Below are 24671 nucleotides of genomic sequence, written 5' to 3'. Positions count from 1 at the left end.
TAAGAAGCAGTGATGTTTTGTGCGACATGCTGGTGTAGCGTGGGCATGCCTTTGTTGGAGAAAGAGTGGCGCCTGGGCATCGGCTCTTGGGGTACTGCAATGGGCATAAGGTCTCAAAAATCCTCGGTGAAAAAGGTTGGAAAGGCAGCATTTCGGTAGCCAACAGTTTGCAGATGCTGAAAGTCAACCTCTAAGCCATGTCATGCCCTTCTAAAAGCATGTAAAACACAGCGAGGGGACTCCAACCACAGTCTCCCTCGTTTTCACTAATTGGGCCACACACATCCCACTTGACTGTCATCAGTTGACCCCCCTTTTAAAAATGAAAAAGATGCTTTGCATGAAGCACTCTCAAAAATACACGTGCCTTTCGCTTCCCCTGGATGACCCAGGAGAAGAAAAGTCCTCTGAGAGCCATGACTTGTTGATCTTGGTTCTTTTAGAAACACAGCGAAGGGACTCCAACCACAGTCTCCCTCGTTTCCACTAATTGGGCCACACACATCCCACTTGACTGTCATCAGTTGACCCCCCTTTTAAAAATGAAAAAGATGCTTTGCATGAAGCACTCTCAAAAATACACGTGCCTTTCACTTCCCCTGGATGACCCAGGAGAAGAAAAGTCCTCTGAGAGCCATGACTTGTTGATCTTGGTTCTTTTAGAAACACAGCGAAGAGACTCCAACCACAGTCTCCCTCGTTTCCACTAATTGGGCCACACACATCCCACTTGACTGGCATCAGTTGACCCCCCTTTTAAAAATGAAAAAGATGCTTTGCATGAAGCACTCTCAAAAATACACGTGCCTTTCACTTCCGTTGGATGCCCCAGGAGAAGAAAAGTCCTCTGAGAGCCATAACTTGTTGGTCTTGGTTCTTTTAGAAACACAGCGAGGGGACTCCAACCACAGTCTCCCTCGTTTCCACTAATTGGGCCACACACACCCCACTTGACTGTCATCAGTTGACCCCCCTTTTAAAAATGAAAAAGATGCTTTGCATGAAGCACTCTCAAAAATACACGTGCCTTTCGCCTCCCCTGGATGACCCAGGGGAAGAAAAGTCCTCTGAGAGCCATGACTTGTTCATCTTGGTTCTTTTAGAAACACAGCGAGGGAACTCTAACCACAGTCTCCCTCATTTCCACTAATTGGGCCACACACACCCCACTTGACTGTCATCAGTTGAGCCCCTTTTCAAAATGAAAAAGATGCTTTGCATGAAGCACTCTCAAAAATACACCAGCCTTTTGCCTCCTCTGGCTGACACAGGGTTATAAAAGTCCTCTGTGATCCATGACTTCCTCATCTTGGTGAACGTTAGTATGTCACATTGTCAGTGGACAGACACGTGTGCTTATCTGTCAGCACACTCCCAGCAGCACTGAAGACAGGTTCCGAGAGAACGGTGGCTGCGGGGCACGACAAGATCCCCAAGGCGTACGTAGCGAGCTCAGGCAATTTATCCAGATTGGAAGCCTAAAATGAGCAAGGCTCAAGTTGCACAGTAATGGCATCAATGTTCCCTTGCATATACTCATATATCTGTGTTTCCTCCTCTTTTTCCTTGTCCAGCTCTTTTGTTTTTGCATGAGTATATGTCCTTGTCACTTTCCCATGTGTTTGTGTTGTGTTGCAAGTTGTTTGTCACCTTTTGGACACCTTTGAGGGTGTTTTCTAGGTGTTTGTAGGTGTTTGTGATTGCCTCCCATTGTTTCCTATGGGGTTCGAGCGGTTCGAGCGGAAAAAACACACAAGGAAAAAAAATCCTGACACACTTTTTTTTTCCTTCTTTTGAGTACCCTGGAATCTAGGTTAGGCCGGTGGTACTGTTATGATTCAGGGACTGAGGAGGATAAAAAAATGCGGAATCACAAAAAGGTAACAGAGTGGCTGGAAACTTAACGGACTGCAGACCTAATCCTGACACACAACTAACAGTAGCCGTGGAGCGTGCCTACAATGACCTGGACGCCTCGACAAAGCCGGAGAACTAAATAATCTCACAGATAGAAATATAAGAAAGCTAATCTGCCTCGGAGTAGTCACAAAAGATAGATAGTTAACCCCCCACATGTAAAGGCTACAGTGATATAGAAAAGTACAATACAAAGCCAGAAAAGAAAGATTCAGCAAAGGTGAGGCCCAAACTATCTTTATAGAAAAGGATAGGAAAGGGCAATTGTCTGCAGCCGTAAAAACCCTAATATATTCCAGCACTACTGATCTGGAAAAATCCTGGGGTCACACAACCTCTCCGCCACTGTACTAGCACTCAGATGTTACTGGGATCCAAAAACACTAAGACAGAAGAGGGACTGAATTAATACCAAGCATGACAAACACAAACCTTGCAGACTCATGGAGCTAAGTATAGAGACACTCCCAGCAGAGAATGATTCCACTCCACCACGAACTCCACATAGACAAAATAGGAATCATGCATTAGTATCAAAGCAGAAAAAGCAACAAAAAAGTAGAAAACAAACTGCAGAGGTACAAAGACCACTTATCTGAGAGTAGTTCTGGAAGATAGCAGAGCGGGCAGCCCCCAATACAGCGGTGGATTCCGCGTCTGACAGCCCACACAGCGTGTTCCCTCACACATGTGCTACTGAGGAAGGTCCATATAGGACCGAAAACGTTTTTGTTACGCACATGAATACATTTTTCTTCAAATCATCTTGGGAGTGCCTTGTATACTTCTCACTGTTTGGCTTTGGAACCTTAAGTGCACCCCAATATCTCCGACGCATATATAGGAAGTGCCATTCTCTTCTTGCTACAAAGAAAGTCCTTAACACACAGGAGCAATTGATCCTGCAATAGCCCAATCTGACCCTGATTGCCAGTCCTCTGCAGGTGTGTCGCTTTCATTCAACACATCAACTGCAAAGCCAGCATTGACCACGAGAGGGAGCCCCAAACTGGAAAACGTATTCACAACAGTACCCCCCCTTCCCTTGAGGAGGGGTCACCAAACCCTCACCGGAACCCCGGGTTTGTCAGCGTGGGCTCGATGAAAAGCACGGATCAAGCGATCAGCATGTATATCGGAAGCAGCCACTCAAGAATTATCCTTCTGACCGCAACCTTTCCACTTGACCAGATACTGGAGCCTCTGTCTAGCAATACAGGATTCCAAATTTTTTTCCACTACATATTCCAGATCCCCTTCGACCAACACAGGATCAGGAGGCGCAGCCATGGGCACTCCTGCCGGTTCAACATATTTTTTCAACAAAGACTTATGAAAGACATTGTGAATCTTGAAAGTCTCTGGAATAGCCAAACGGAAAGAAACAGGATTAATTACCCTCGAAATTTTATAAGGTCCAATAAACCTTGGCTTAAATTTCAGGGAAGAAACTTTCATAGGAACATGTCTGGAAGACAACCAGACCAAGTCCCTTACCTTAAACCGGGGACCCACAGTCCTACGTCGGTTGGCAAATCGTGGGACAATTTATCCACCACTTGATCCCAAATATGCTGCATTTTCTCCACTGCCGAATCAACACCCAAGCAGGCAGAAGCCTCCATCTGCCCCGAAGAAAACCGAGGATGAAACCCGAAATTGCAAAAAAAAGGAGACATCAAAGTGGCCGAACTAGCTGTATTATTAAGAGCAAACTCAGCCAAGGACAAAAAAGAAACCCAGTCGTCCTGATCAGCCAACACAAAACAGCGCAAATAGGTTTCCAATATCTGATTTGTCCTTTCCGTCTGTCCATTGGTCTGAGGATGAAACGCAGAGGAGAAGGACAACTCAACTTCCAACCTTAAATAAAAAGCTCTCCAGAATCTAGACACAGACTGGACTCCCCTATCGGACACAACATTCTCAGGAATACCATGCAAACAAACCCCCTGATGAAGAAACAAATGTACCAACTCCGAAGCTGATGGCAACTTAGGAAGTGGCACCAAATGAATCATTTTGGAAAATCTATCGCAGATAACACAAATAACCGTCATCCCCTGAGAAACAGGGAGATCAGAAATAAAATCCATTGAGATGTGAGTCCATGGTCTCTTAGGCACCGGCAATGGCAATAATAGTCCACTAGAACAAGAACAAGAAAACTTGGATCTAGAACACATCTCACAGGACTGCACAAAACTCCTCACATCTAGAGATGAGCGATGTTCGAGGTTCGCCAATTTCATGTCCGAGTGATTTTAGGGGGTGTTCGAGTCGTTCAACGAACTCGAACGATTTGCTAAAAGTTCGGCAGTTCGAGTTACGTTCGAGAACGGTTTGATCACCAAAAGGGTGGCTTTTTACAGCTACGTGTGCAGGGAGCCATCTCTGGCAGCCTGCGGTAAGCTGGTAACCAGGGTAAATATCGGGTATCCAAGCAAAGCGCTTTGCTTAGTAACCCGATGTTTACCGTGGCTACGTGTGCACAAATCCCTGAAAGCAACACAGAAGGACTTCCGTGTGACTTCCGTCAGATGCCGCTGCAGTCTGTGTCCCGCTCTAGCCCCAGCCCCGCGGCTGCCCGCTTAGCAGTGACAGCATATGCCCGCACTGTACAGTGTCTGCAGCTGCCCACACTGCAGTGTCGGCATATGCCCGCACTGTACGGTGTCCTCAGCTGCCCACACTGCAGTATCAGCATATGCCCGCACTGTATGGTGTCCGCAGCTGCCCACACTGCAGTGTCAGCATATGCTCGCACTGTACGGTGTCCGCAGTTGCCCACACTGCAGTGACAGCAGCTGCGGGGATGACAAGTGCTGCCATCAGGAGGTTAGTAAAGTTCCTTACCTGCGGTGATGAAGTCCTGCCCTCCCGACGTTAGCGCTGTCACTGTCCTCCATGGCCGCCGCTTGTCACATCTCCTCTCGCTGCCGACCCGAGACTGTGACTAGCGGTGACGTCACAGGCATCCACGATACTTGGTTGTGAAGGCGGCGGTCATTGAACTCAGTGACAGCTCTGCCATCAGGAGTGCAGCGATCACCGCAGGTAATGTACCTCGCTATCCTCCTGACAGCAGCACTTGTCATCCCCTGCAGTGACCTCGGCTGACCTATTGATGTTAGCTCAGGTCACTGCATTGCTCTCCCAGCCAATATGGAACATTCTGTTCTTCATTGACTGGGACATTGATAATTGACTGGGACATTGATCGTCGTGTGACCCCCTTGGATTACACCAGACCTGGATTTCTTTTCTTTCTAATAAATTGGTGAAAGACGGAATGTTTTGGGGAGTGTTTTTTCAAATAAAAATGTGTTTGTCGCCTATTTTATTTTTTATTACTGACTGGGTTGGTGATGTCGGGTATCTGATAGATGCCTGACATCACGACCCCAGGGCTTGATGCCAGGTGACATTACACATCTAGTATTAACCCCATATATTACCCCGTTTGCCACCGCACTAGGGCAACAGGATGAGCTGGAGCGATGCACCAGGATTGGCGCATCTAATGGATGCGCCACTTCTGGGGCAGCTGCGGCCTGCTATTTTTAGGCTGGGGAGAGTCCAATAACCATGGACCTCCCTAGTCTGAGAATATTAGACCCCAGCTGTCCACTTTACCTTAGCTGGTGATCCAATTTTGGGGGGACCCCCACGTGTTTTTTTTTTTAATTATTTATTTATTTAATTTAAAATAACAGCGTGGCGTGCCCTCAGTTTTGGATTACCAGCCAAGGTGAAGCTGCCAGCGGTGGTCTGCAGGCTGCAGCCATCTGCTTTACCCTAGCTGGCTATCAAAAATAGGGGAAACCCCACGTCATTTTTTTTTTTTAAATATATTAATTTTTTTGGCTAAATACAAGGCTAAGCACCCCTTAGTTCCACATGAAAGGCACCAAAGGGTGCAAAATTACAAAATGCAGGAGAGTGGGACATTATGTGTCTTTCTGCCATTATAATGACAGAAAAGACTGATATGAAGTGTACAAGCACAAGAAAATCACCAGAGCGCTCTACGCTGTGAAAAGCAGTAGAAAATAGCACTGGAGTGAACATGTGACCGTCTCATGTAGGTTGAAGCTATGGATCTTGGGTAAATTTATGTTTCTTCCCTCCTTCAGTTTTTCTGCAGTACACAAAAAAATTGAAGGCACACTGATGACAAACGGATGACATACGGTCCGTATACGGAACGGAAACAGATGCCACACGGATGTATCCATGAAAAAAACTGACCGTTTTTTGCGGCCGCAAAAACGGATCGGTCGTGTAAATGTAGCCTTATTCTGATCTGCCGTTTATAAACAGAAGGCAGAAATAAGTGAATAGTGCCCCCCAGAGTCAGAAAATCTCCAGGGTTTCAGGGGGTAGCTGAGACCCTGGAGATCATGATTCAGGCTGGTTTTTCCGGTCCCCGCTCACGTGATCACCGGTATACACCGTATACCGATGATCACGTTACAGTAAATGACAGCGCTGGTAAAAAATTATGTATTTCCCATCTGGCGTGAACAAACATGTCAGATGGGAGATAAATCTCCTCCCCGGTCCCCCGGTGTCGCCAAAGTGCTCCCCCCGACCCCCTCCTGGAAATCCAAGATGGCCGTGCGCACAGCAGCGCGCTGGCCGCATTAACCCTACTCCTCTGATTTCTGTTGCATGGGCCATGACACATGCGACAGAAAACTCCTCCCCAGGCCCTGCCAGGTCACCCCCTATAAGCCCACCGGTGTTCCCCGGTGTCCCACGGTACCTGTGCAGCGTTGATCCCCCGCGGCCCCCTCCTTCACAATAGATGCTGCCGCATGCACAGAGCTTCTGTCAGCTCAGCTTACTGTGTTCAGACACAGTGAGTGGCGGTAACCATGCATCTGTAAGCTACTGCAATGCCCTGCTCATGAGGTAAGGAACATAGTTGATCAGGAGAGCTATACTACATTTCCAAATGGAGGTATTTGATTTTATAATTGCCCTGCTGAACGACTACCAAACATGAGAGTCCTTTATACGCCACAAGATAACATGTCTAAATAGCGAGCTCTGTTGTTTAGTATTCATTCAGCTGGCTAACTGGATTTAAAGGGGTATTCCATCTTCAAGATCCTATCGTATATATATATTAGGTGGAATAGTAATCATATTAGGGCATACCTTTATTAGCAAATTTAGTATAGTTCTACTGATTAAGCATGCCCTTACCTCATGAGCAGGGCATTGCAACTTTGGTAGCAACAGTTACGACATGGACTCTGCTGCTGTGGACCCGGGGAGAGTGGGTGCAGATTCATTGCACCCACACTCCTCACATGGAGGGTCTGTACTCCTAGAAAATGGGGGATACATTCCCTGAGCGTGTCCCCCCATAATGTAGATGGTCCAGAGTCGTGGTGGGACCCACTTATTTTTTTTTTTCTTACAATAAATTGGTGAAAGAGGGAATGTTTTGGGGAGTGTTTTTTCAAATACATTTTTTTTCTCTATTTTTTTGTTAGTACTGACAGTTTGTGATGTCGGGTATCTGATAGACGCCATGATATCACAAACTGCTGGGCTTGATGTCAGGTGACCTTACAGCTAGTATCAACCCCATTTATTACCCCGTTTGCCTCTGCACCAGGGCACGGAATGAGCTGGGGTGAAGCGCCAGGATTGGCGCATCTAGTGGATGTGCCACTTCTGGGGCGCCTGCGACCTGCTATTTTTAGGCTGTGAAGGGCCAATAACTGTGGACCTTCCCACCCTGTGAATACCAGACCACAGCTGTCCGCTTTACTTTGGCTGGTGATCCAATTTGGGGGGACCCTATTTTTTTTTGTAATTATTATTATTTATAAAATAATTATAAAAAAAGAGCCTGGGATGACCTCCACATTAGTAAAACTGCCAGCTGTGGTTTTCAGGCTACAACCGTCTGCTTTACCCTAGCTGGCTATCAAAAATGGGGGGACTCCACGTCTTTTTTTTTTTTTTAAAACTATTTTTTTAAATAAAAAAAATTAATGGGCTTCCCTGTATTTTGATTGCCAGCCAAGGAAACACCAGGCAGATGGGGGTGGCAACCCATAGCTGTCTGCTTTATCTGCGCTGAGAATCAAAAATACCGCGGAGCGCTACGTCATTTTTTTTAATGATTTATTTTTACAGTACTGTGATGTCAGGCAATCAAAATACAGGGAAGCCCATTTTTTTTTTAGTTATTTAAATAAATAATTAAAAAAATATATATGGGCTCCCGCTGCACTTTTTGTATTGCTAGCTAAGGGTAATCCAAGCAGCTATTGGCTGCTACCCCCCACTGCTTGGCGTTACCTTCACTGGCAATGGAAAATCCAGGGAAGCAATTTTTATTTTTTTTGCCAAAAAACTGAAAAAAAAATGACGTGAGCTTCGCCATATTTTTGTATGCTAGCCAGGTACAGCAGGCAGGTACGGCTGCCCCCAACCCCCAGCTGCCTATTTGTACCGGGCTGGGAACTAAAAATATAGGGAAGCCCTTTTTTTAATTATTTCATGAATTTCATGGAATAATTAAAAAAAAAATGACGTGGGCTTCGCCCCATTTTTGTGTCCAGCCAAGTAAAACTAGGCAGCTGGGGATTGGAATCCGTAGCACAGGTTAGCCCGAGCTTTCTGGGCCCCTCTGCTGTGAATTGCAGTCCGCAGCCGCCCCAGAAAATGGCGCTTTCATAGAAGCACCATCATCTTGCGCTGTATCCAACTCTTCCATCAGCTCTGAAGCCGGGTGGCTTGCTTGGTAATAATGACTTAATACTAGCTTTGTTTTATTAGCTAGTATTAAGCCAGAGGTTCTTAATGTCAGGCAAGTTTGACCCGGCCATTAAGAATCTCCAATAAAGGGTTAAAAAAAAGACACCACAGAGAGAAAAAATATTTTAATAGAAATAAATACACAGACACACTTAGAGACTGCATGTTTATTACTCACTGTCACCCCTCCACGATCATGGTCTTCTGTTTTCTTTCTCCTTCAACCCATGCAGCTCTGCTACATCAGACAGCACTGCATAGGAGGAAGAACGCTGCTGCTCCCCGTGCAGTCTATTCACTCAGTGAGTGAGCAGAGGCTGCAGGCTGTAAGCAGTGACATCACCGCTGACAGGTGGCTTACCATAGCAACGGTGCTCCGATCACGTGATTCCCGATGCCGCTATTTACCAGCTGTGACAGCTAGTGCCTGCATGTGGGCTGACTCTGTAAAGAGCGCACACATGCAGGAACGGGGAGTCGACCATGTGCCAGAGCATTTCGCCAGTACACGGACATGCTGAAACGAGCACCGCTTACCGGAGAGATGCACTGACAGGACCTAGCAATGACATCTAGCCATGTGAGCAGTCTGTAGCCAATAAGATAATAGACACGTGACTGGTCACATGCTATTTTGACGTCACAATAGGTCCTATCATCAGTTCTGGTTACCGGGAGGATGCAGTGATTATCGGAAGGAAAAGCGGCGGGAGACAGAGTGCACGACGCGTCGCGGGGACCTGTAAGTGTTATGGCAATGTTTATTAACTGTATGTGTACATGTATAATGTGTTATGTGTTTATGTTTGCCCCCTATTGTTTTCAATGGGGTTCAAGTGGTTCGTCGAACGGTTCGTCAAACGTTCGTCGAACGGAGCCTCTGTTCGGCGAACCGAACCGAACTCGAACGCTAGGGGGTGGCTCATCTCTACTCACATCACGAGAAAGAGAAGGCCACCAAAAGGACCTACTCACCAAATCCCTGGTGCCAAATATCCCAGGATGACCAGCCAAAACAGAACAATGAACTTCAGATATCACTCTACTCCTCCATTGGTCAGGAACATACAATTTCCTTACAGGACATCTTTCAGGTTTATTCTCCTGAAATTCCTCAAGAGCAAGTCTCAAATCGGATGAAATCGCAGAGAGAATCACTCCCTCATGCAGAATGGTAGCAGGATCAGTCACATCCAGAGAATCAGCAAACAAACTCCTAGAAAGGGCATCCGCCTTAATATTCTTAGTACCGGGAATGTAAGAGACCCCAAAATTAAAGCGCATGAAAAACAAGGCCCATCTAGCCTGCCTAGGATTCAACCTCCTGGCAGATTCAAGATAGATCAAATTCTTATGATCAGTAAGTACTACAATTTGATGTCTCGCCCTCTCCAGCCAATATCGCCATTCTTCAGAATCCCACTTATGTCGCCCCCGCGTCAACAGCTGGGCAGCTCGGATGCGGATCGGCGGTTGCTCGAGAGGGCCCCCGCCTTGGGGGTCATGCGGCTCCTCCAACGAAGGGGGGTTATGTACAGGGGATATGAATGGAAAGTTTGTGACGCCACCCGTGGTGTGTGGTAAGGTCTAGTACCACCGCTGCTAGTGGGATTACCTGGTGGCGATGGTGCGGGCAGCTAGGTGTTTAACCCCTCCACGGGTAGGGGGGATGCCCCGGGACTCGGTGATGGTGGTTGGGAGGTGCCGCTGGGGAGGTAAGGTCACTTTCGTACTCACTCAGTCCAATAATGCTGACACCGACAACTGTAGTAAACCAAAGTTCTGGACACCGCTGCTGCTTGGGGGGAGCACGCCTAGATTCAGTGCCCTCTGGTGTTGCCTGTTAGTCTGTGACCTTTACCTTGGCACCTAGTTTTCTGGTTGGTCCCTAAAGTATAAATCTAGTTGGGTCCCACTCAACAGTATGACTAACTAGGTGAGCTTGCTCTCAGGGTTCACGCTTGGGATTTTCTGGACCGTATAGTGGGAAAGTCCTATCCCCCTTGTTGCGCTAGAACCCCAATTTTTGAGCAGGTGGAGAACGGATCTTGAAGGCTCTGTCCTCGTCGGGTAAATTGTCAGAACGCCTGAAGCTTCTTCCTGACCTAGGGTCCACGTACCCCGTTGTACCCTGGCCCCTGCCCAGTGATGGCACAAGGCTATCGGCTGTCCTCCTCAGCAGTCCGTGTCCCTTGTCACAATCCCCTGCGACCGGCGGTCCAGCTCCTACCAGGCCCAGACCAACGTCTGCTACCTAGTAGTCTCAAGGACCCCAGCTTCTGACCACTCCTCTCAAGAGTCACTGCCCACCTGACTGTCTCCTGACACTCCTGACCCTCCCTTAACCAACCCCCCAAGTGGGGGACCCTATTCCACTCAGGCATCTCCTGGTGTGTCTGGTGGGTGTGGTGCAGAGTGTTCCTAGGATTTTAATTAGCTGTTCTTGGCAACACCATAGGTTAGGGAACCCGTAGCCAAGGAGGAGATGGATATTGTACAGAAGGGCAGATTGCGCAATACCCTGTGACGTCCTGATAGGCCAGGGCGTCACACACTTCATAGCCAATAATTCCCGATTCCCCACATCATAATTTCGCTCAGGTGGTGAAAATTTCCAGGAAAAAAAAGAACAGGGCCTAATTTTAGAAGTCACAGGGTCCCTTTGGGACAAGACAGCCCTAGCTCCAATCTCCGAGGCATCAATCTCCACCTGAAAAGGAATAGACACATCAGGCTGCCGCAACACCAGAGCAGAAGTAAACCTTTTCAGCTCCTGAAAAGGCAAGACTGCCTCTGAAGACCAATCCACAATATTAGCTCCCTTCTTAGTCAAATCAGTCAATGACTTGACAATACTGGAAAAATTGTCCATGAATTCACGATAGAAATTAGCAAAACCCAAAAGCGTCTGAAGGCTTTTCAAAGACGTAGGCTGTACCCAATTATGAATGGCCTGAACCTTGACCGGATCCATCTCAATAGAAGATGGGGACAAAATAAACCCGAAAAAAAAGACCTTTTGTACGCCAAACAGACATTTCGATCCCTTGACATATAACGCATTGTCCCTGACAACCTGGAATACTGTCCGAACCTGTTCAACATAAGAATCCCAGTCATGAGAAAAAAATCTAAATTTCATCCAAATAACTTGTCCACAAAGTCCTGGAAAACATCATTCACGAAAGATTAAAAGACGGAAGGGGCATTAGTCAGCCCAAAGGGCATCACTAGGTACTCAAAATGCCCCTCAGGGGTATTAAACGCCGTCTTCCTTTCATCACCCTCTTTAATGCAAATGAAATTATATGCTCCCCAAAGATCGAGTTTAGTAAACCAACTAGCACCCTTCACTCTAGAAAACAGGTCTGAAATAAGAGACAACAGATACTGATATTTAACTGTGATTTTATTAAGGAGACGATAATAAATACAGGGCCGCAATGAACCATCCTTCTTGGCCACAAAAAAAAATGGCGCCCAAAGGGGAAGATGATGGTCTAATGTGACCCTTCTCCAAAGACTCCTTAATGTAAAGTCCGCATAGCAACATGTTCAGGAACCGATAAATTGAAAAGCCGTCCCTTAGGAAATTTACAACCAGGCACCAATTCAATAGCGCAATCACAGTTCCTATGCGGAGGCAAAGACGCAGCCTCGGTCTCATTAAACACATCCATGAAATCCGCCAAATAGTCAGGGACCTCCCGTGTCTGAGATGAAATAGACAAAACAGAAGTATCACTATGCACACATTGGCAGCGCCAACTAGTCACAGATAAAAAAGTCCAATGTAGAACTGGATTATGGGCTTGAAACCAGGGAAATCCCAGTACCAAAGTATCATGCAAATTATGCAAGACCAAAAACTTACAAACCTCCTGATGGTCATGCGCGACCCGCCTCATCACCTGGGTCCAAAACTAGGGCTTATTTTCAGCTAAAGGAGTAGCATCAATACCCCTCAAAGGGATAGGAGCATGCAAAGGCACCATAGGAAAACCACAACGCTCAGCAAACCCAAAATCCATCAAGTTCAGGGCAGCCCCTGAATCAATAAAAGCCATAACCGAAAATGATGATAGGGAACAGATCAAAGAAACCGACAAAAGAAACTTAGATTGTAAACCGCCCAAAGTAAATTAACGGGCACATCGTTTCTCGTGCTTAGGGCAGACAGAAATAGTATGAGAGGCGTCTCCACAGAAGAAGCACAGCTTATTACGCCGTCTAAAATCCTGCTGTTGTGTCCTAGAAAGGACCCTATCACATATCATAGGCTCCGGAGACCGCTCTGAGAGCGACACCTCTGCACGCATTGTTTTGCGTTCACGTAAACGTCTATCAATCTGAATGGCCAATGACAGAGAGGCATCGAGACCAGAGGGGACAGGAAAGCCCACCTTAACATCCTTTATAGGCTCTTCCAACCCCTTGCGAAAGAGAGCCACAAGAGCCGCGTCATTCCACTCAGTAAGGACCGCCCACTTACGAACTTTTTGACAGTATATCTCTGCAGGTTCCTGACCCTGGATCAAAGCCAATAAGGTTTTCTCGGCTTGATCAATAGCATTCGGTTAATCATATAACAACCCTAGAGCCTGAAAAAAAACCCCACATCAGCAAGAGCAGGATCTTCAGGCGCCAGGGAAAAGGCCCAATCCTGGGGGTCACCATGCAGCAGAGAGATAATCTGAACTCGCTGCCTGGAAGACTCTGAGTACTTTGGTTTATAGGCAAAAAATAACCTACAATTGCTCTTGAAGTTCATAAATTGATCCGCAGACAACAAATCCGGTAAAGGTATCTTAGGACCTAACTCAGGTGTCTGGGCAAGATAATCGGATATATCCTTAACCTGAGAAGTAAGCTGATCGACTCGCCCAGATAATAGTGTGACATCCATGACAGCAAGATCCTCCACAGCACCCAGAGATAAAGAGGAAAAAAGCCTTTGAGGGTGTTTTCTAGGTGTTTGTATGTGTTTGTGATTGCCTCCCATTGTTTCCTATGGGGTTCGAGTGGTTCGAGCGGAAAAAATACACAAGGAAAAAAAATCCTGACACACTTTTTTTTTTCCTTCTTTTGAGTACCCTGGAATATAGGTTAGGCCAGTGGTACTGTTATGATTCAGGGACTGAGGAGGATCAAAAAATGCGGAATCCCAAAATGGTAACAGAGTGGCTGGAAACTTAACGGACTGCAGACCTAATCCTGACACACAACTAACAGTAGCAGTGCGGCGTGCCTACGATGACCTGGACGCCTTGACAAAGCCGGAGAACTAAATAATCTCACAGATAGAAATATAAGAAAGCTAATCTGCCTCGGAGTAGCCCCAAAGATAGATAGATAGCCCCCCACATGTAAAGGCTATGGTGATATTGAAAAGTACAATACAAAGCTAGAAAAGACAGATTCAGCAAAGGTGAGGCCCAAACTCTCTTTATAGAAAAAGATAGGAAAGGGCAACTGTCTGCAGCCATTAAAACCCTACTATATACAAGCACTACTAATATGGAAAAGTCATGAGGACACACAACTTTTCCCCCACTGTACCAGCACTCAGATGTTACTGGGATCCAAAAACACTAATGCAGAAGAGGGACTGAATTAATACCAAGCATGACAAACACAAACCTTGCAGACTCATGGAGCTAAGTATACATAAACTCCCAGCAGGGAATGATCCCATTCCACCAAGTACTCCACACAGACAAAATAGGAATCATGCATTAGTATCAAAGCAGAAAAAGTAACAAAAAAGCAGAAAGCGAACTGCAGAGGTACAAAGACCACTTATCTGAGAGTAGTTCTGGAAGAGAGCAGAGCTAGTTACAGAAAGTCCTTAACACACAGGAGCAATTGACCACTGGCAAGTAACAAGAGAAAGCTACTAAGTTAAATAGCCCAATCTGACCCTGATGGCCAGTCCTCTGCAGGTGTGTTGCTTTCATTTAACACATCAACTGCACTGCCAGCACTGACCATAAGAGGGAGCCCCAAACTGGAAAACGTATTCACAACAATCAGGTATCTGAGTCTCATCATCATTACCGCCACCCCCGAAGGTTAATGTCAGTTGACGAGGTTCAGGAATCTGCTGGGACCCTACTTCATCCGGGCCAGGATCCAAGTCTCAAAGATTTTGGGCATCGGGGGAGATGCTTTTCTCCTCCTGAGTCTGGGAATCTTTGGAGCAGAACGCTGATGCCCATGGGATAGAATGTGTGAACAGCTCTGCATACTCGCCCATGTATGGTTCCCCACAGTTAGTTTGACAGTTGGGGATTTGTAACATAGGGGTACACAAGTGTAATTGGGGAGGCACCTCTGAGGAATGAAGTGTGTGTGATGTTGAGGTGCAGGAAGAAGAGGAGAGGCCACTTGATGCAGCGCTTGCGACACACTGTAGCACATGCTGTTTATTAGCCCCATTTGGAAGTTGAAACGATGTGCAGCTGCCAAAGAAATCCAGTGGAGTAGGCTGTCCAGTAACAGAAGTTATTCTCATTTCTCTTGGGATAGAATAATCCAGTGTTTGCTCACTAGAGCTTTAACTAACAGTACTTCTCACATGTACACCTACAGCACAATCTCGTTGTGATTTTCCATTCATGGTTGATGTACCCTTTCCCTTTTAAACAGATGTTTTGCAACCCTATGGCCACACTTGTCAGACAGCTGACACAAAAGATAAATTATTGATTTCCTGCCTGAGGTGGCAATATTGTGAAAGCACTTAAAAGTACCAATAACTCTAAGTGTGGTTCACTGTGTAATTTTGAGCACCGAAAAGCGCCAAGACCTTTTTAGCTACTTCACTAGCAAATTGACATCAGGCAGTACTAACAAAACCTACAAATCTGATTGACTTGATAATTTTGAGCAGGCAATGAAAAGTGCCAAGACCTTTTAACTTAGTTCACTAGCAAATTTACAGAAGGCACAACTAATTAACAATACCTAGAACCCATTTTACTTCATGGATCCTGAAATTAGAAACTAAACATCAACATATCTTAAATTTGAAAGCACATTTGTTCTTTCTTTATTAAGATGTTCCATGTCTACAAAATTTTATGTTTTTGCTTTGCAGATTTTGTTTTTTTTAATTTTTGGGGGTTTAGGGGTTTTCATTTTATTTTCTGAATCATTATTTACTAACTTCCAGGATGACAGTATTTACTATGCACTCCGTATCAGTGACAATGGATTTGTTTTTTGATCCACAATCTGTAAGTCTGTCAAGTTTCCTGCATGTACAGTGCCTTGCGAAAGTATTCGGCCCCCTTGAATTTTTCAACCTCTTCCCACATTTCAAGCTTCAAACACAAAGATAAACATTTTAATGTTATGGTGAACAATCAACAACAAGTGGGACACAATTGTGAAGTTGAACGAAATGTATTGCTTATTTTAAACTTTTGTAAAATATAATAAACTAAAAATTGAGGCGTGCAATATTATTCGGCCCCTTTACTTTCAGTGCAGCAAACTCACTCCAGAAGTTCATTGAGGATCTCTGAATGATACAATGTTGTCCTAAATGACTGATGATGATAAATATAAGCCACCTGTGTGTAATCTAGTCTCCATATAAATGGACCTGCTCTGTGATAGTCTCAGTGTTCTGTTAAAACACAGAAAGCATCATGAAGACCAAGGAACACAACAGGCAGGTCCGTGATACTGTTGTGGAGAAGTTTAAAGCCGGATTTGATTACAAAAATATTTCCATAACTTTAAACATCCCAAGAAGCACTGTGCAAGTGATCATATTGAAATGAAAGGAGTATCATACCACTGCAAAGCTACCAAGACCCGGCCGTCCCTTAAAAATGTAATCTCAAACAAGGAGAAGACTGATCAAAGATGCAGCCAAGAGGCCCATGATAACTCTAGATGAACTGCAGAGATCTGCAGCTGAGGTGGGAGAGTCTGTCCATAGGACAACAATCAGTCGTACACTGCACAAATCTGGCCTTTAAGGAAGAGTGGCAAGGAGAAAGCCATTTCTCAAAGATATCAATAAAAAGTGTCATTTAAAGTTTTCCACAAGCCACCTGGGAGACACACCAAACATGTGGAAGAAGGTGCTCTGGTCAGATGAAACCAAAATCAAACTTTTTGGGCACAATGCCAAATGATATGTTTGGCGTAAAAGCAACACAGCTCATCACCCTGAACACACCATCCCCACTGTCAAACATGGTGGTGGCAGCATCATGGTTTGGGTCTGCTTTTTTTCAGCAGGGACAGAGAAGATGGTTAAAATTGATGGGAAGATGGATGGAGCCAAATATAGGACCATTCTTGAAGACTGTTGGAGTCTGCAAAAGACCTGAGACTGGGACGGACATTTGTCTTCCAACAAGACAATGATCCAAAACATAAAGCAAAATCCACAATGGAATGGTTCACAAATAAACGTATTCAGGTGTTAGAATGGCCAAGTCAAAGGCCAGACCTGAATCCAATCAAGAATCTGTGGAAAGAGCTGAAAACTGCTGTTCACAAACGCTCTCCATCCAACCTCACTCAGCTCCAGCTGTTTGCAAAGGAAGAATGGGCAAGAATTTCAGTCCCTTGATGTGCAAAACTGATAGAGACATACCCTAAGCGACTTGCAGCTGTAATCGCAGCAAAAGATGGCGCTACAAAGTATTAACTTAAAGGGGCCGAATAATATTGCACGCCCCAATTTTCAGTTTATTATTTTTTATAAAAGTTTAAAATAAGCAATAAATTTCGTTCAACTTCACAATTGTCGTCCACAACAGGTATGGCACAGGTGGCGTCCACAACAGGTATGGCACAGGTGACGTCCACAGCAGGTATGACACAGGTGACGTCCACAGCAGAGGTATGGCACAGGTGGCGCCCACAGCAGGTATGGCGCGGGAGTGGTACTATGGCGAGACAAAGGGTTAGGAAGAAGTAGCTGGTGCACAGATACAAACAATAGTACACAGGGGGCTGGAAACGAGCAATGCACTATTAGGAGCGTTGCTCGGGCACCTTCTGTCAGGGAAGGCGAGCTTAAATAACCTTTTGGTAACAGGTGACCTCTGAGGTCACTTCCAGGTAATGAGACGCTACCACTTTAAGAAAGGGGGCATGGCCTCACGCGCAGCCTAAGATCACTTACTGCAGATCTGTGTGTGGCCGGGAGGCAGGAAGTGGCTGCAGCAGCCTTTGGAGCCGAGTTCATGACCCGGGAGTGAGTAGGAAGCACAGCAGGACCTGAATCAGGAGCAGAGCCTGCAGAGCCATGGGACAGGTAAGAGGAAGGACATCGCTGCCAGAGGCTGGGAGCGGGAGTGCGCGTGGGAGCCATGCTGGGGCTGGGCAGGTAAGAGGAAGAGCGCCCCCCTCGGAATCTGGTGGGACCGGGCGCTACATACACATCTCTGCAGGAGGGCTGGCACTAGATGCAGTGTCGCTGAATCGTGGGCACATAGCCTAAAAATGAGAAATTTGCTGCTACAGCAAACATTTTTGCGAAGTATCTGTGGATTCAAAATGCTTACTATATCCCTAAATAAAATCTTTGAGGGGTCTAGTTTCCAAAATGGGGTCGCTTGTGGGGGGTTTTGCTGTATAGGTACCCTAGGGGCCTTGCAAATGGGACATGGTGCCCACAATTTATTTCAACTTTTCCAAAATTCAAATCGTGCTCCTTCCATTCCAAGTCCTCCCGTTTGTCGAAACAGAGATTTTTGACCACATGTGGGGTATTCCTGCGCTTATAAGAAAGTGGGTAACAAACTGTGGAGTCCATTTTTGGTGTTGCCTCTTGAAAAAGTGAAAAATGTGGTGCTAAATCAACATATTTGTGAAAAAAAATGAAAATTTTCAATATGACACTTTAATATCAAATTCGGTGAAGTACCTATGAGTTCAAAATGCTCACTATACCACTAGATAAAATCATTGAGAGGTCTAGTTTCTAGAGTGGGGTCACTTGTGGGAGGTTTCTGCTGTTTAGGTACCTTAGGGGCCCTGGAAATGCGACATGGTGCCCATAATCTATTTCAGCCATTTGTGTTCCAAAATTCAAATAATGTTCCTTCTATTCCAGGCCCTCCCATTTGTCCAAACAGAGGTTTCTGACCCCATGTGGGGTATCAGCGTGCTCAAAAAAAATTGGGGAACAAACTTTGGGGTCCAGTTTGATGTGTTATTTCTTCTGAAAGTGAATAAATTAGGTCTAGAGCATCATTTGTAGTTAAAATTATATATTTTTTTTTCCATTCCACATTGCTTTAGATCCTGTGAAGCACCTGAAGGGTTAGTAAACTTTTTGGATGTGATTTTGAACACTTTGAGGGGTGCAGTTTTTAGAATTGTGTAATTTTTGCATATTTTCTGTCAAATGTGATGTTGTCCCTAAAAAATGATTTTGTAAATTTTTGAAAAAAATGAAAAATTGGTGATAAACTTTGAACCCTTCTAACTTCCTAACCCCAAAAAATGTTGTTTCAAAAATTGCACTGATGTAAAGTAGACATTTGGAAATGTTATTTATTAACTATTTTGTGTGACATAACTCTCTGGTTTGAGGGCATAAAAATTAAAAGCTTTAAAATTATGACATTTTCAAAATTCTCATCAAATTTCAGATTTTTTTCCCAAATAAAAGCAAAAATTTTTGTCCTAAATTTACTACTATCATAAACTAAAATATATGTCACGAAAAAACGATGTCAGAATCACTGGTATCCGTTGAAGCACTCCAGAGTTATAACCCCATAAAGTGACACTGGTCAGAATTGCAAAAAATGGCCCGTTCGTGCAGTACAAAACTGGCTTCATCCTTAAGGGGTTAATGAAGTCTACATATCCAGTAACCCTTGGGCTTATGTTTGATTTTTTTTTTATATATATATACATATATATAGATATATATATATATATATATATATATATATATATATATATATATATATCTATCTACCTTGTTTGGATGGTCTATGAGCTTTCACATACCTGGATGAACTTTGCCTGTTGATCCATCCAATGTGATGGTATTGAAGACACCTTTTTTTGAATGCCATGAGATTTCCTGGACCTAAGCCCGCTTTACACGCTACAATATATCTTCCGATGTGTCGGTGGGGTCATGTCGTAAGTGACGCACATCCGGCATAGTAAGGTACATTGTAGTGTGTGACAGGTACGTGCGATTGCGATTGAACGTTAAAACGTTCATCGCATGCACGTCGTTGAATCCTGACGAATTGCACGTCAGGTTGTTCATTGTACACGGGGTAGCACACATCGCAGTGTGTGACACCCCGGGAACATTGAACAGATCTTACCTGCCTCCCGTGGCTCCAGTCGGCAATGCGGAAGGAAAGAGGTGGATGTTTACGTCTTGCTCATCTCCGCCCCTCCGCTTCTATTGGCCGGCTGCCCCGTGATGTCAATGTGACGCCGAACGTCCCTCCCACTCCAAGAAGTGGATGTTATCCGCCCACATCGAGGTCGTATGGACGGGTAAGTACGTGTGACGGGGTTAATCGTTTGTGCGGCACGTTCAACAAATTGAACATGCCGCACATACGATGGGGGCGGTTACGATCGCATACGATATCGTATGCGAAATTGTAACATGTAAAGCAGGCTTAACTCTGCCTGCTGATCCTTTAAGAGCTCATACGCACGTCGCGTAATAGCATGCATTTACGCTGTGTATTGCACTGCAGCGTAAATGTATGTGTGATTGTGCATGACACGTGCGCACGTTGCTTTTTTGAACGCAGCGATTTGGGTGCTAAAATTTTGACCCAAATCCGTGTGTTCATAAAATGAGCATGTCAATTATTTGTGCGTTCTGGATGCAGCTCCCGCACTGTCTATGGTGGGGGCAGCAGCCATAGCACATGAAATCGGCTTTTTTTTAACAAAATAACTGCATTCATTATGCAGTCTTTCTGCAGCGATTTCACACGCACATGTGCTGTCAAATCGCTGCAGAATATTCTGCAGTTACGTGCACATGAGCCCTTACTTGGAGTTTTGAAGATACTATATCTTGAAAGTCTAGGAGTTTTATTGCACAAATTTGCCTGTTGATTTATCTACCTGATATTAATAAAGACACTTTGTTTGAATGCCTATGAGCTTTCTTGGCTTAAATTTGCCCGCTGATTCATTATCTTGAATGTCTGAGTTTTCCTGGACAAATTTTCCCTGCTGATTTATCTACCTGATGATACTGAAGACACTTTGTTTGAATGCCTGTGAGCTTTCCTGGACTAAATTTGGCCTCTGATTTATTATCTGATGTTATTGAAGATTGTTTCCGAATGTTTTGTCCATAGATTCTAGTGGATACCGGGGGGGGTGAGTATCTACTATTATAAACCGTTCATAGATTTTTTTTATTGTTATTTATTTCAAATTCACTTTGTGGATTTTTGTATTCATTGAAGTAGAATAACTTTTTATATTTGCACGATTGTACTGCATTTATATGTTATGTATTTTTCTGTGTGTGTTTATTATTTTTATGGATATATAATGCGGGCCTATATTGTGCACATACACAGATATATGCATTTATATCTACCTATACTTTTTTTGAAAGAGGTTCGTTTTAAATGCAATTTTTTTTTTTGTTTCCATTGTGCAATTGTCGCGGGCTGCGGGGCGCTGCGCTCACCACGCTCGGTTCCGGCGCTGCTGCTACTGCTGCTCGGTGGCTCGAGCGGTGGGCCGGATCCGGTGACTCGAGCGGCGCTCCCCGCCCGTGAGTGAAAGGGGTGGTTTGTTGGTGTCTGGGATGTCGGTTTGTGACGCCACCCACGGTGTGTGGTGAGGTTGGGGCACCACCGCTGCTCTGTACCGGGATCCCGGGAGCGATGACAGGGAGCAGCTGGGATGTTTCTCTCCCCTCCGTGGGTAGGGGGATTTTGGTAGTCCCGGGGCCCGGAGTTGTTGTCTGTAAGGTGGATTGTGGGGCTTGGCCAGGTGCAGGGTCGCGGGGCAGCGAAGTGCCAGACGGCACGGTGGTACTTACTCAGCCAGTAACGTACACGAAGTCTCTGGTAAAACAAACGGCTGGATGGACGAGTCCCATAGACGGGTGCGATGGTCACTCCCGGTAGGTTGGCAGTAACTGTCTCTCCCTGCACCGGTGTTATGTTCTCGGCCCCGATGGCTTTCCACCGGTAACCCGCTCCCCAGCGGTATATTTGCCGGAGGAGCCCCTTTTGCCCGCAGGCGCTGGCCCTGGGAACCCTAGCTGTGGCGGTAGCTGTATTTCCCTTCACGGTTGAGCGGTTGCCTTCAGTCGGGTCTTTGCTGCTGGGAAACCCCGGAGGTTCCCATCGCTGATGGATTTGACCGGTTTAACGACGACTCCAAGCCTGGTCGGGGTCCGTAGGCCCTGCCAGATGGTGCTGGCTTCTCTTCGCTCCCCGATCCGGTACCAGCGGGCCACCGCCCGTCCCCGGTCCTTACGGTTGTGCGTCAATCGGCCTCTCCTGCAGACGGTCACCACCGTCTGCCAACCTTGCTCTCAGGTGCCCGGGCCATGTACCCGGACACGGTCAGTCTGCTCCTCTCCTACCACTTACTCCTTCCACTTTCCCTCACTCCACTTCACTCTCTTCCCTTTTCCCGCCTCCAGGACTGTAAACTCCTCGGTGGGTGGAGTCAACCACCTGGCTCCGCCCCACCTGGTGTGAACATCAGCCCCTGGAAGGAGGCAACAAGGATTTGTGTCTGACTTTGATGTTCCTAACCGGGGTGTGGGGTGTGTTGTTGCAGTACCTGTGACATCCTGGCTTGTCCAGGGCGCCACACAATGAATCCAACTATTGTTTGTTCATGTCAACTATGCTGGTTGTGAGTGTTATCTCACCTTTTGTGTATTTGTCTAATTAAGCATCTACTTTTTAATGCGTTCTAACATGTAGACATATGTCATGATTAAAAGCGGTTTTCCGCTCTAAACGTGTAGATCTCTGTCTACACTGCTGTTTTAACATTTTTTCTTTATTATGGATTTGGAATAAAGTTTTGCTTTTTAATATGCGGATGCTGGTAAGACTTTCTTCTTTTCGTCACTAGCTAACAATACCTACAATTGTGATTGACTGCATAATTTGGAGCAGGCAATGAAAACTGCCATAACCTTTTATCTAGTTCACTAGAAGATTGAAAACAAGCAGTACTAACTAACAATCTAAAACTTACAGGGACACTAGTGCTCACAATCAAGAAGTTCTGTGACTGGTTTGGTATTGCTGGATGGGGGATAGGTTTTTATGTACCACCTATTGCCCTATTTGCCACACCAGAAAAATTGGGAAGCTGCAGGTAGTAGGCAGGGTCCACGAATAACCTGTCCGGGAGTGATAAACACTGGCAAGAGTAAAAAGGGTATGGCTACCGCGCTAACTGGCAGGGGTTAGTTGAATGCAGTAGGTAGATGAATTTACGCAAATTGATATAATGGGGATCAAGTTGATTTTATACTTGATCCCGATTATACCAATTTGTGTAAATTCATCTACCTATTGCATTCAACTAACCCCGGCCAGTTAGCGCAGTAGCCATACCCTTTTTACTAACTAACAATGCCTATAAATGTGATTATGTAATTTTGAGCGGGCTATGAATACTGTCAAGACCTTTTTACCTAGTTCACTTGCAAATTGACAGCAGACAACACTAACAATACCTATAAATGTGATTGACTGGCTAATTGGGAACAGGCAGTAATAAGGATGAATAGCTATTTAGGTCGTTAAATTCACTGGCAACTCTTTAGCAGGCACTGACAAGTAGCTATCCCTATTTCTATCATTAAATGCTGATTTGTGGCACACAGCTTTCTCTTTACTGCACATCCTTATTTTACACTATGGCTCTCCTATCTATCTCAACTACCTATTATTAAACCCCTAGCTAAAATAACTGGCTAGCAAGCAATCACCTTCCCTAATGTTTCACATTCACAAAATGGCACTAACGCCGCATGTCCACAATTTATATGCAGATGGACATATGACTTAGGCAGCCAATGACACAAGCCCTTGTGTCTGAAACTTGTGGATGTTTGCTGCACGATGATTTGCTGCAGGAACATCCACAAATAAAGTTAAGAGAAAAAAAATGGCACCCCATGCCTCTGGTTTCTCCCAAGTCCCCACCCCCTCCACTCATTAAGCACATCTCCCCATTCATCATACAGCACCACAATCCTATACAAAATCATAACATGCTATTAGAATAGCATTTTTTTAAATTGCGATCAGTGATTGAAAAAAAACGAACTGTCATGATTAGTGATGAGCGAGCATGCTTGTCACTACTCGGTACTCGCACGAGTATCACTGTACTCGGGCTGCTCGGCGGGGACCGAGTAATCTCGCGATACTCGTGCTTTACTCGTGGTCTTCATCCCTGCATGTTGGCGCTCTTTTGAGAGCCAGCCCTCATGCAGGGATTGGCTGGCAGACCACTGCAATGCCACAGCCCTGTTAGTTGTGGAATTGCAGTGATTGGCCGGCCTGCACAGCGTCACCGAGCCTTTATATAGGCCGGCGCGCTGTGCTCTGCTCACAGCTATTCTGACAGTGAGTGTAGGGAGAGTGTCGCTGATTCAGGGAAAGCTTTGCGGCCCTTTATAGCTTTTTCAGTTGCAGGGCTGCAAACAGTGTGACCAAAAGTCCTTCTCAGGACTATTCTAGTTGTATACAGGCAGGCAGGGTATAGCCAGGTCGGAGTACAGTAGCAGAGTCCTTCTCAGGACTATTGTTGCTATATACAGGCAGGGTATAGCCAGGTCTGAATACAGGCTAGTGACCAAAAGAGTCCTTGTCAGGACTATTGTAGCAGTATACAGGCAGGCAGGCAGGCAGGGTAGTGGTGACCGTATACCAGCCTTCATATCTGGGGCTGGTGTACACAGTGTAAAACAGTCCAGATAGTGTCTGACTTGTCTGTACTGTAAT

The 24671-nt window shown here is 45.5% G+C and overlaps 1 protein-coding gene across 2 annotated transcripts in view; it reads left to right on the top strand.

The window, feature by feature from the left end:
• Positions 1-24671, top strand: part of LOC142256081 (NXPE family member 1-like) — a 533261-nt gene that overhangs the window by 437230 nt on the left and 71360 nt on the right. The gene's annotated exons all lie outside the window — the stretch shown is intronic.

This window comes from Anomaloglossus baeobatrachus, chromosome 11, assembly GCF_048569485.1.
Source record: "Anomaloglossus baeobatrachus isolate aAnoBae1 chromosome 11, aAnoBae1.hap1, whole genome shotgun sequence".
Classification (NCBI taxonomy): Eukaryota; Metazoa; Chordata; class Amphibia; order Anura; family Aromobatidae; genus Anomaloglossus; species Anomaloglossus baeobatrachus.
The sequence above is the reverse complement of the archived record's forward strand: the minus strand, read 5'-3'. Positions and strand labels throughout refer to the sequence as shown.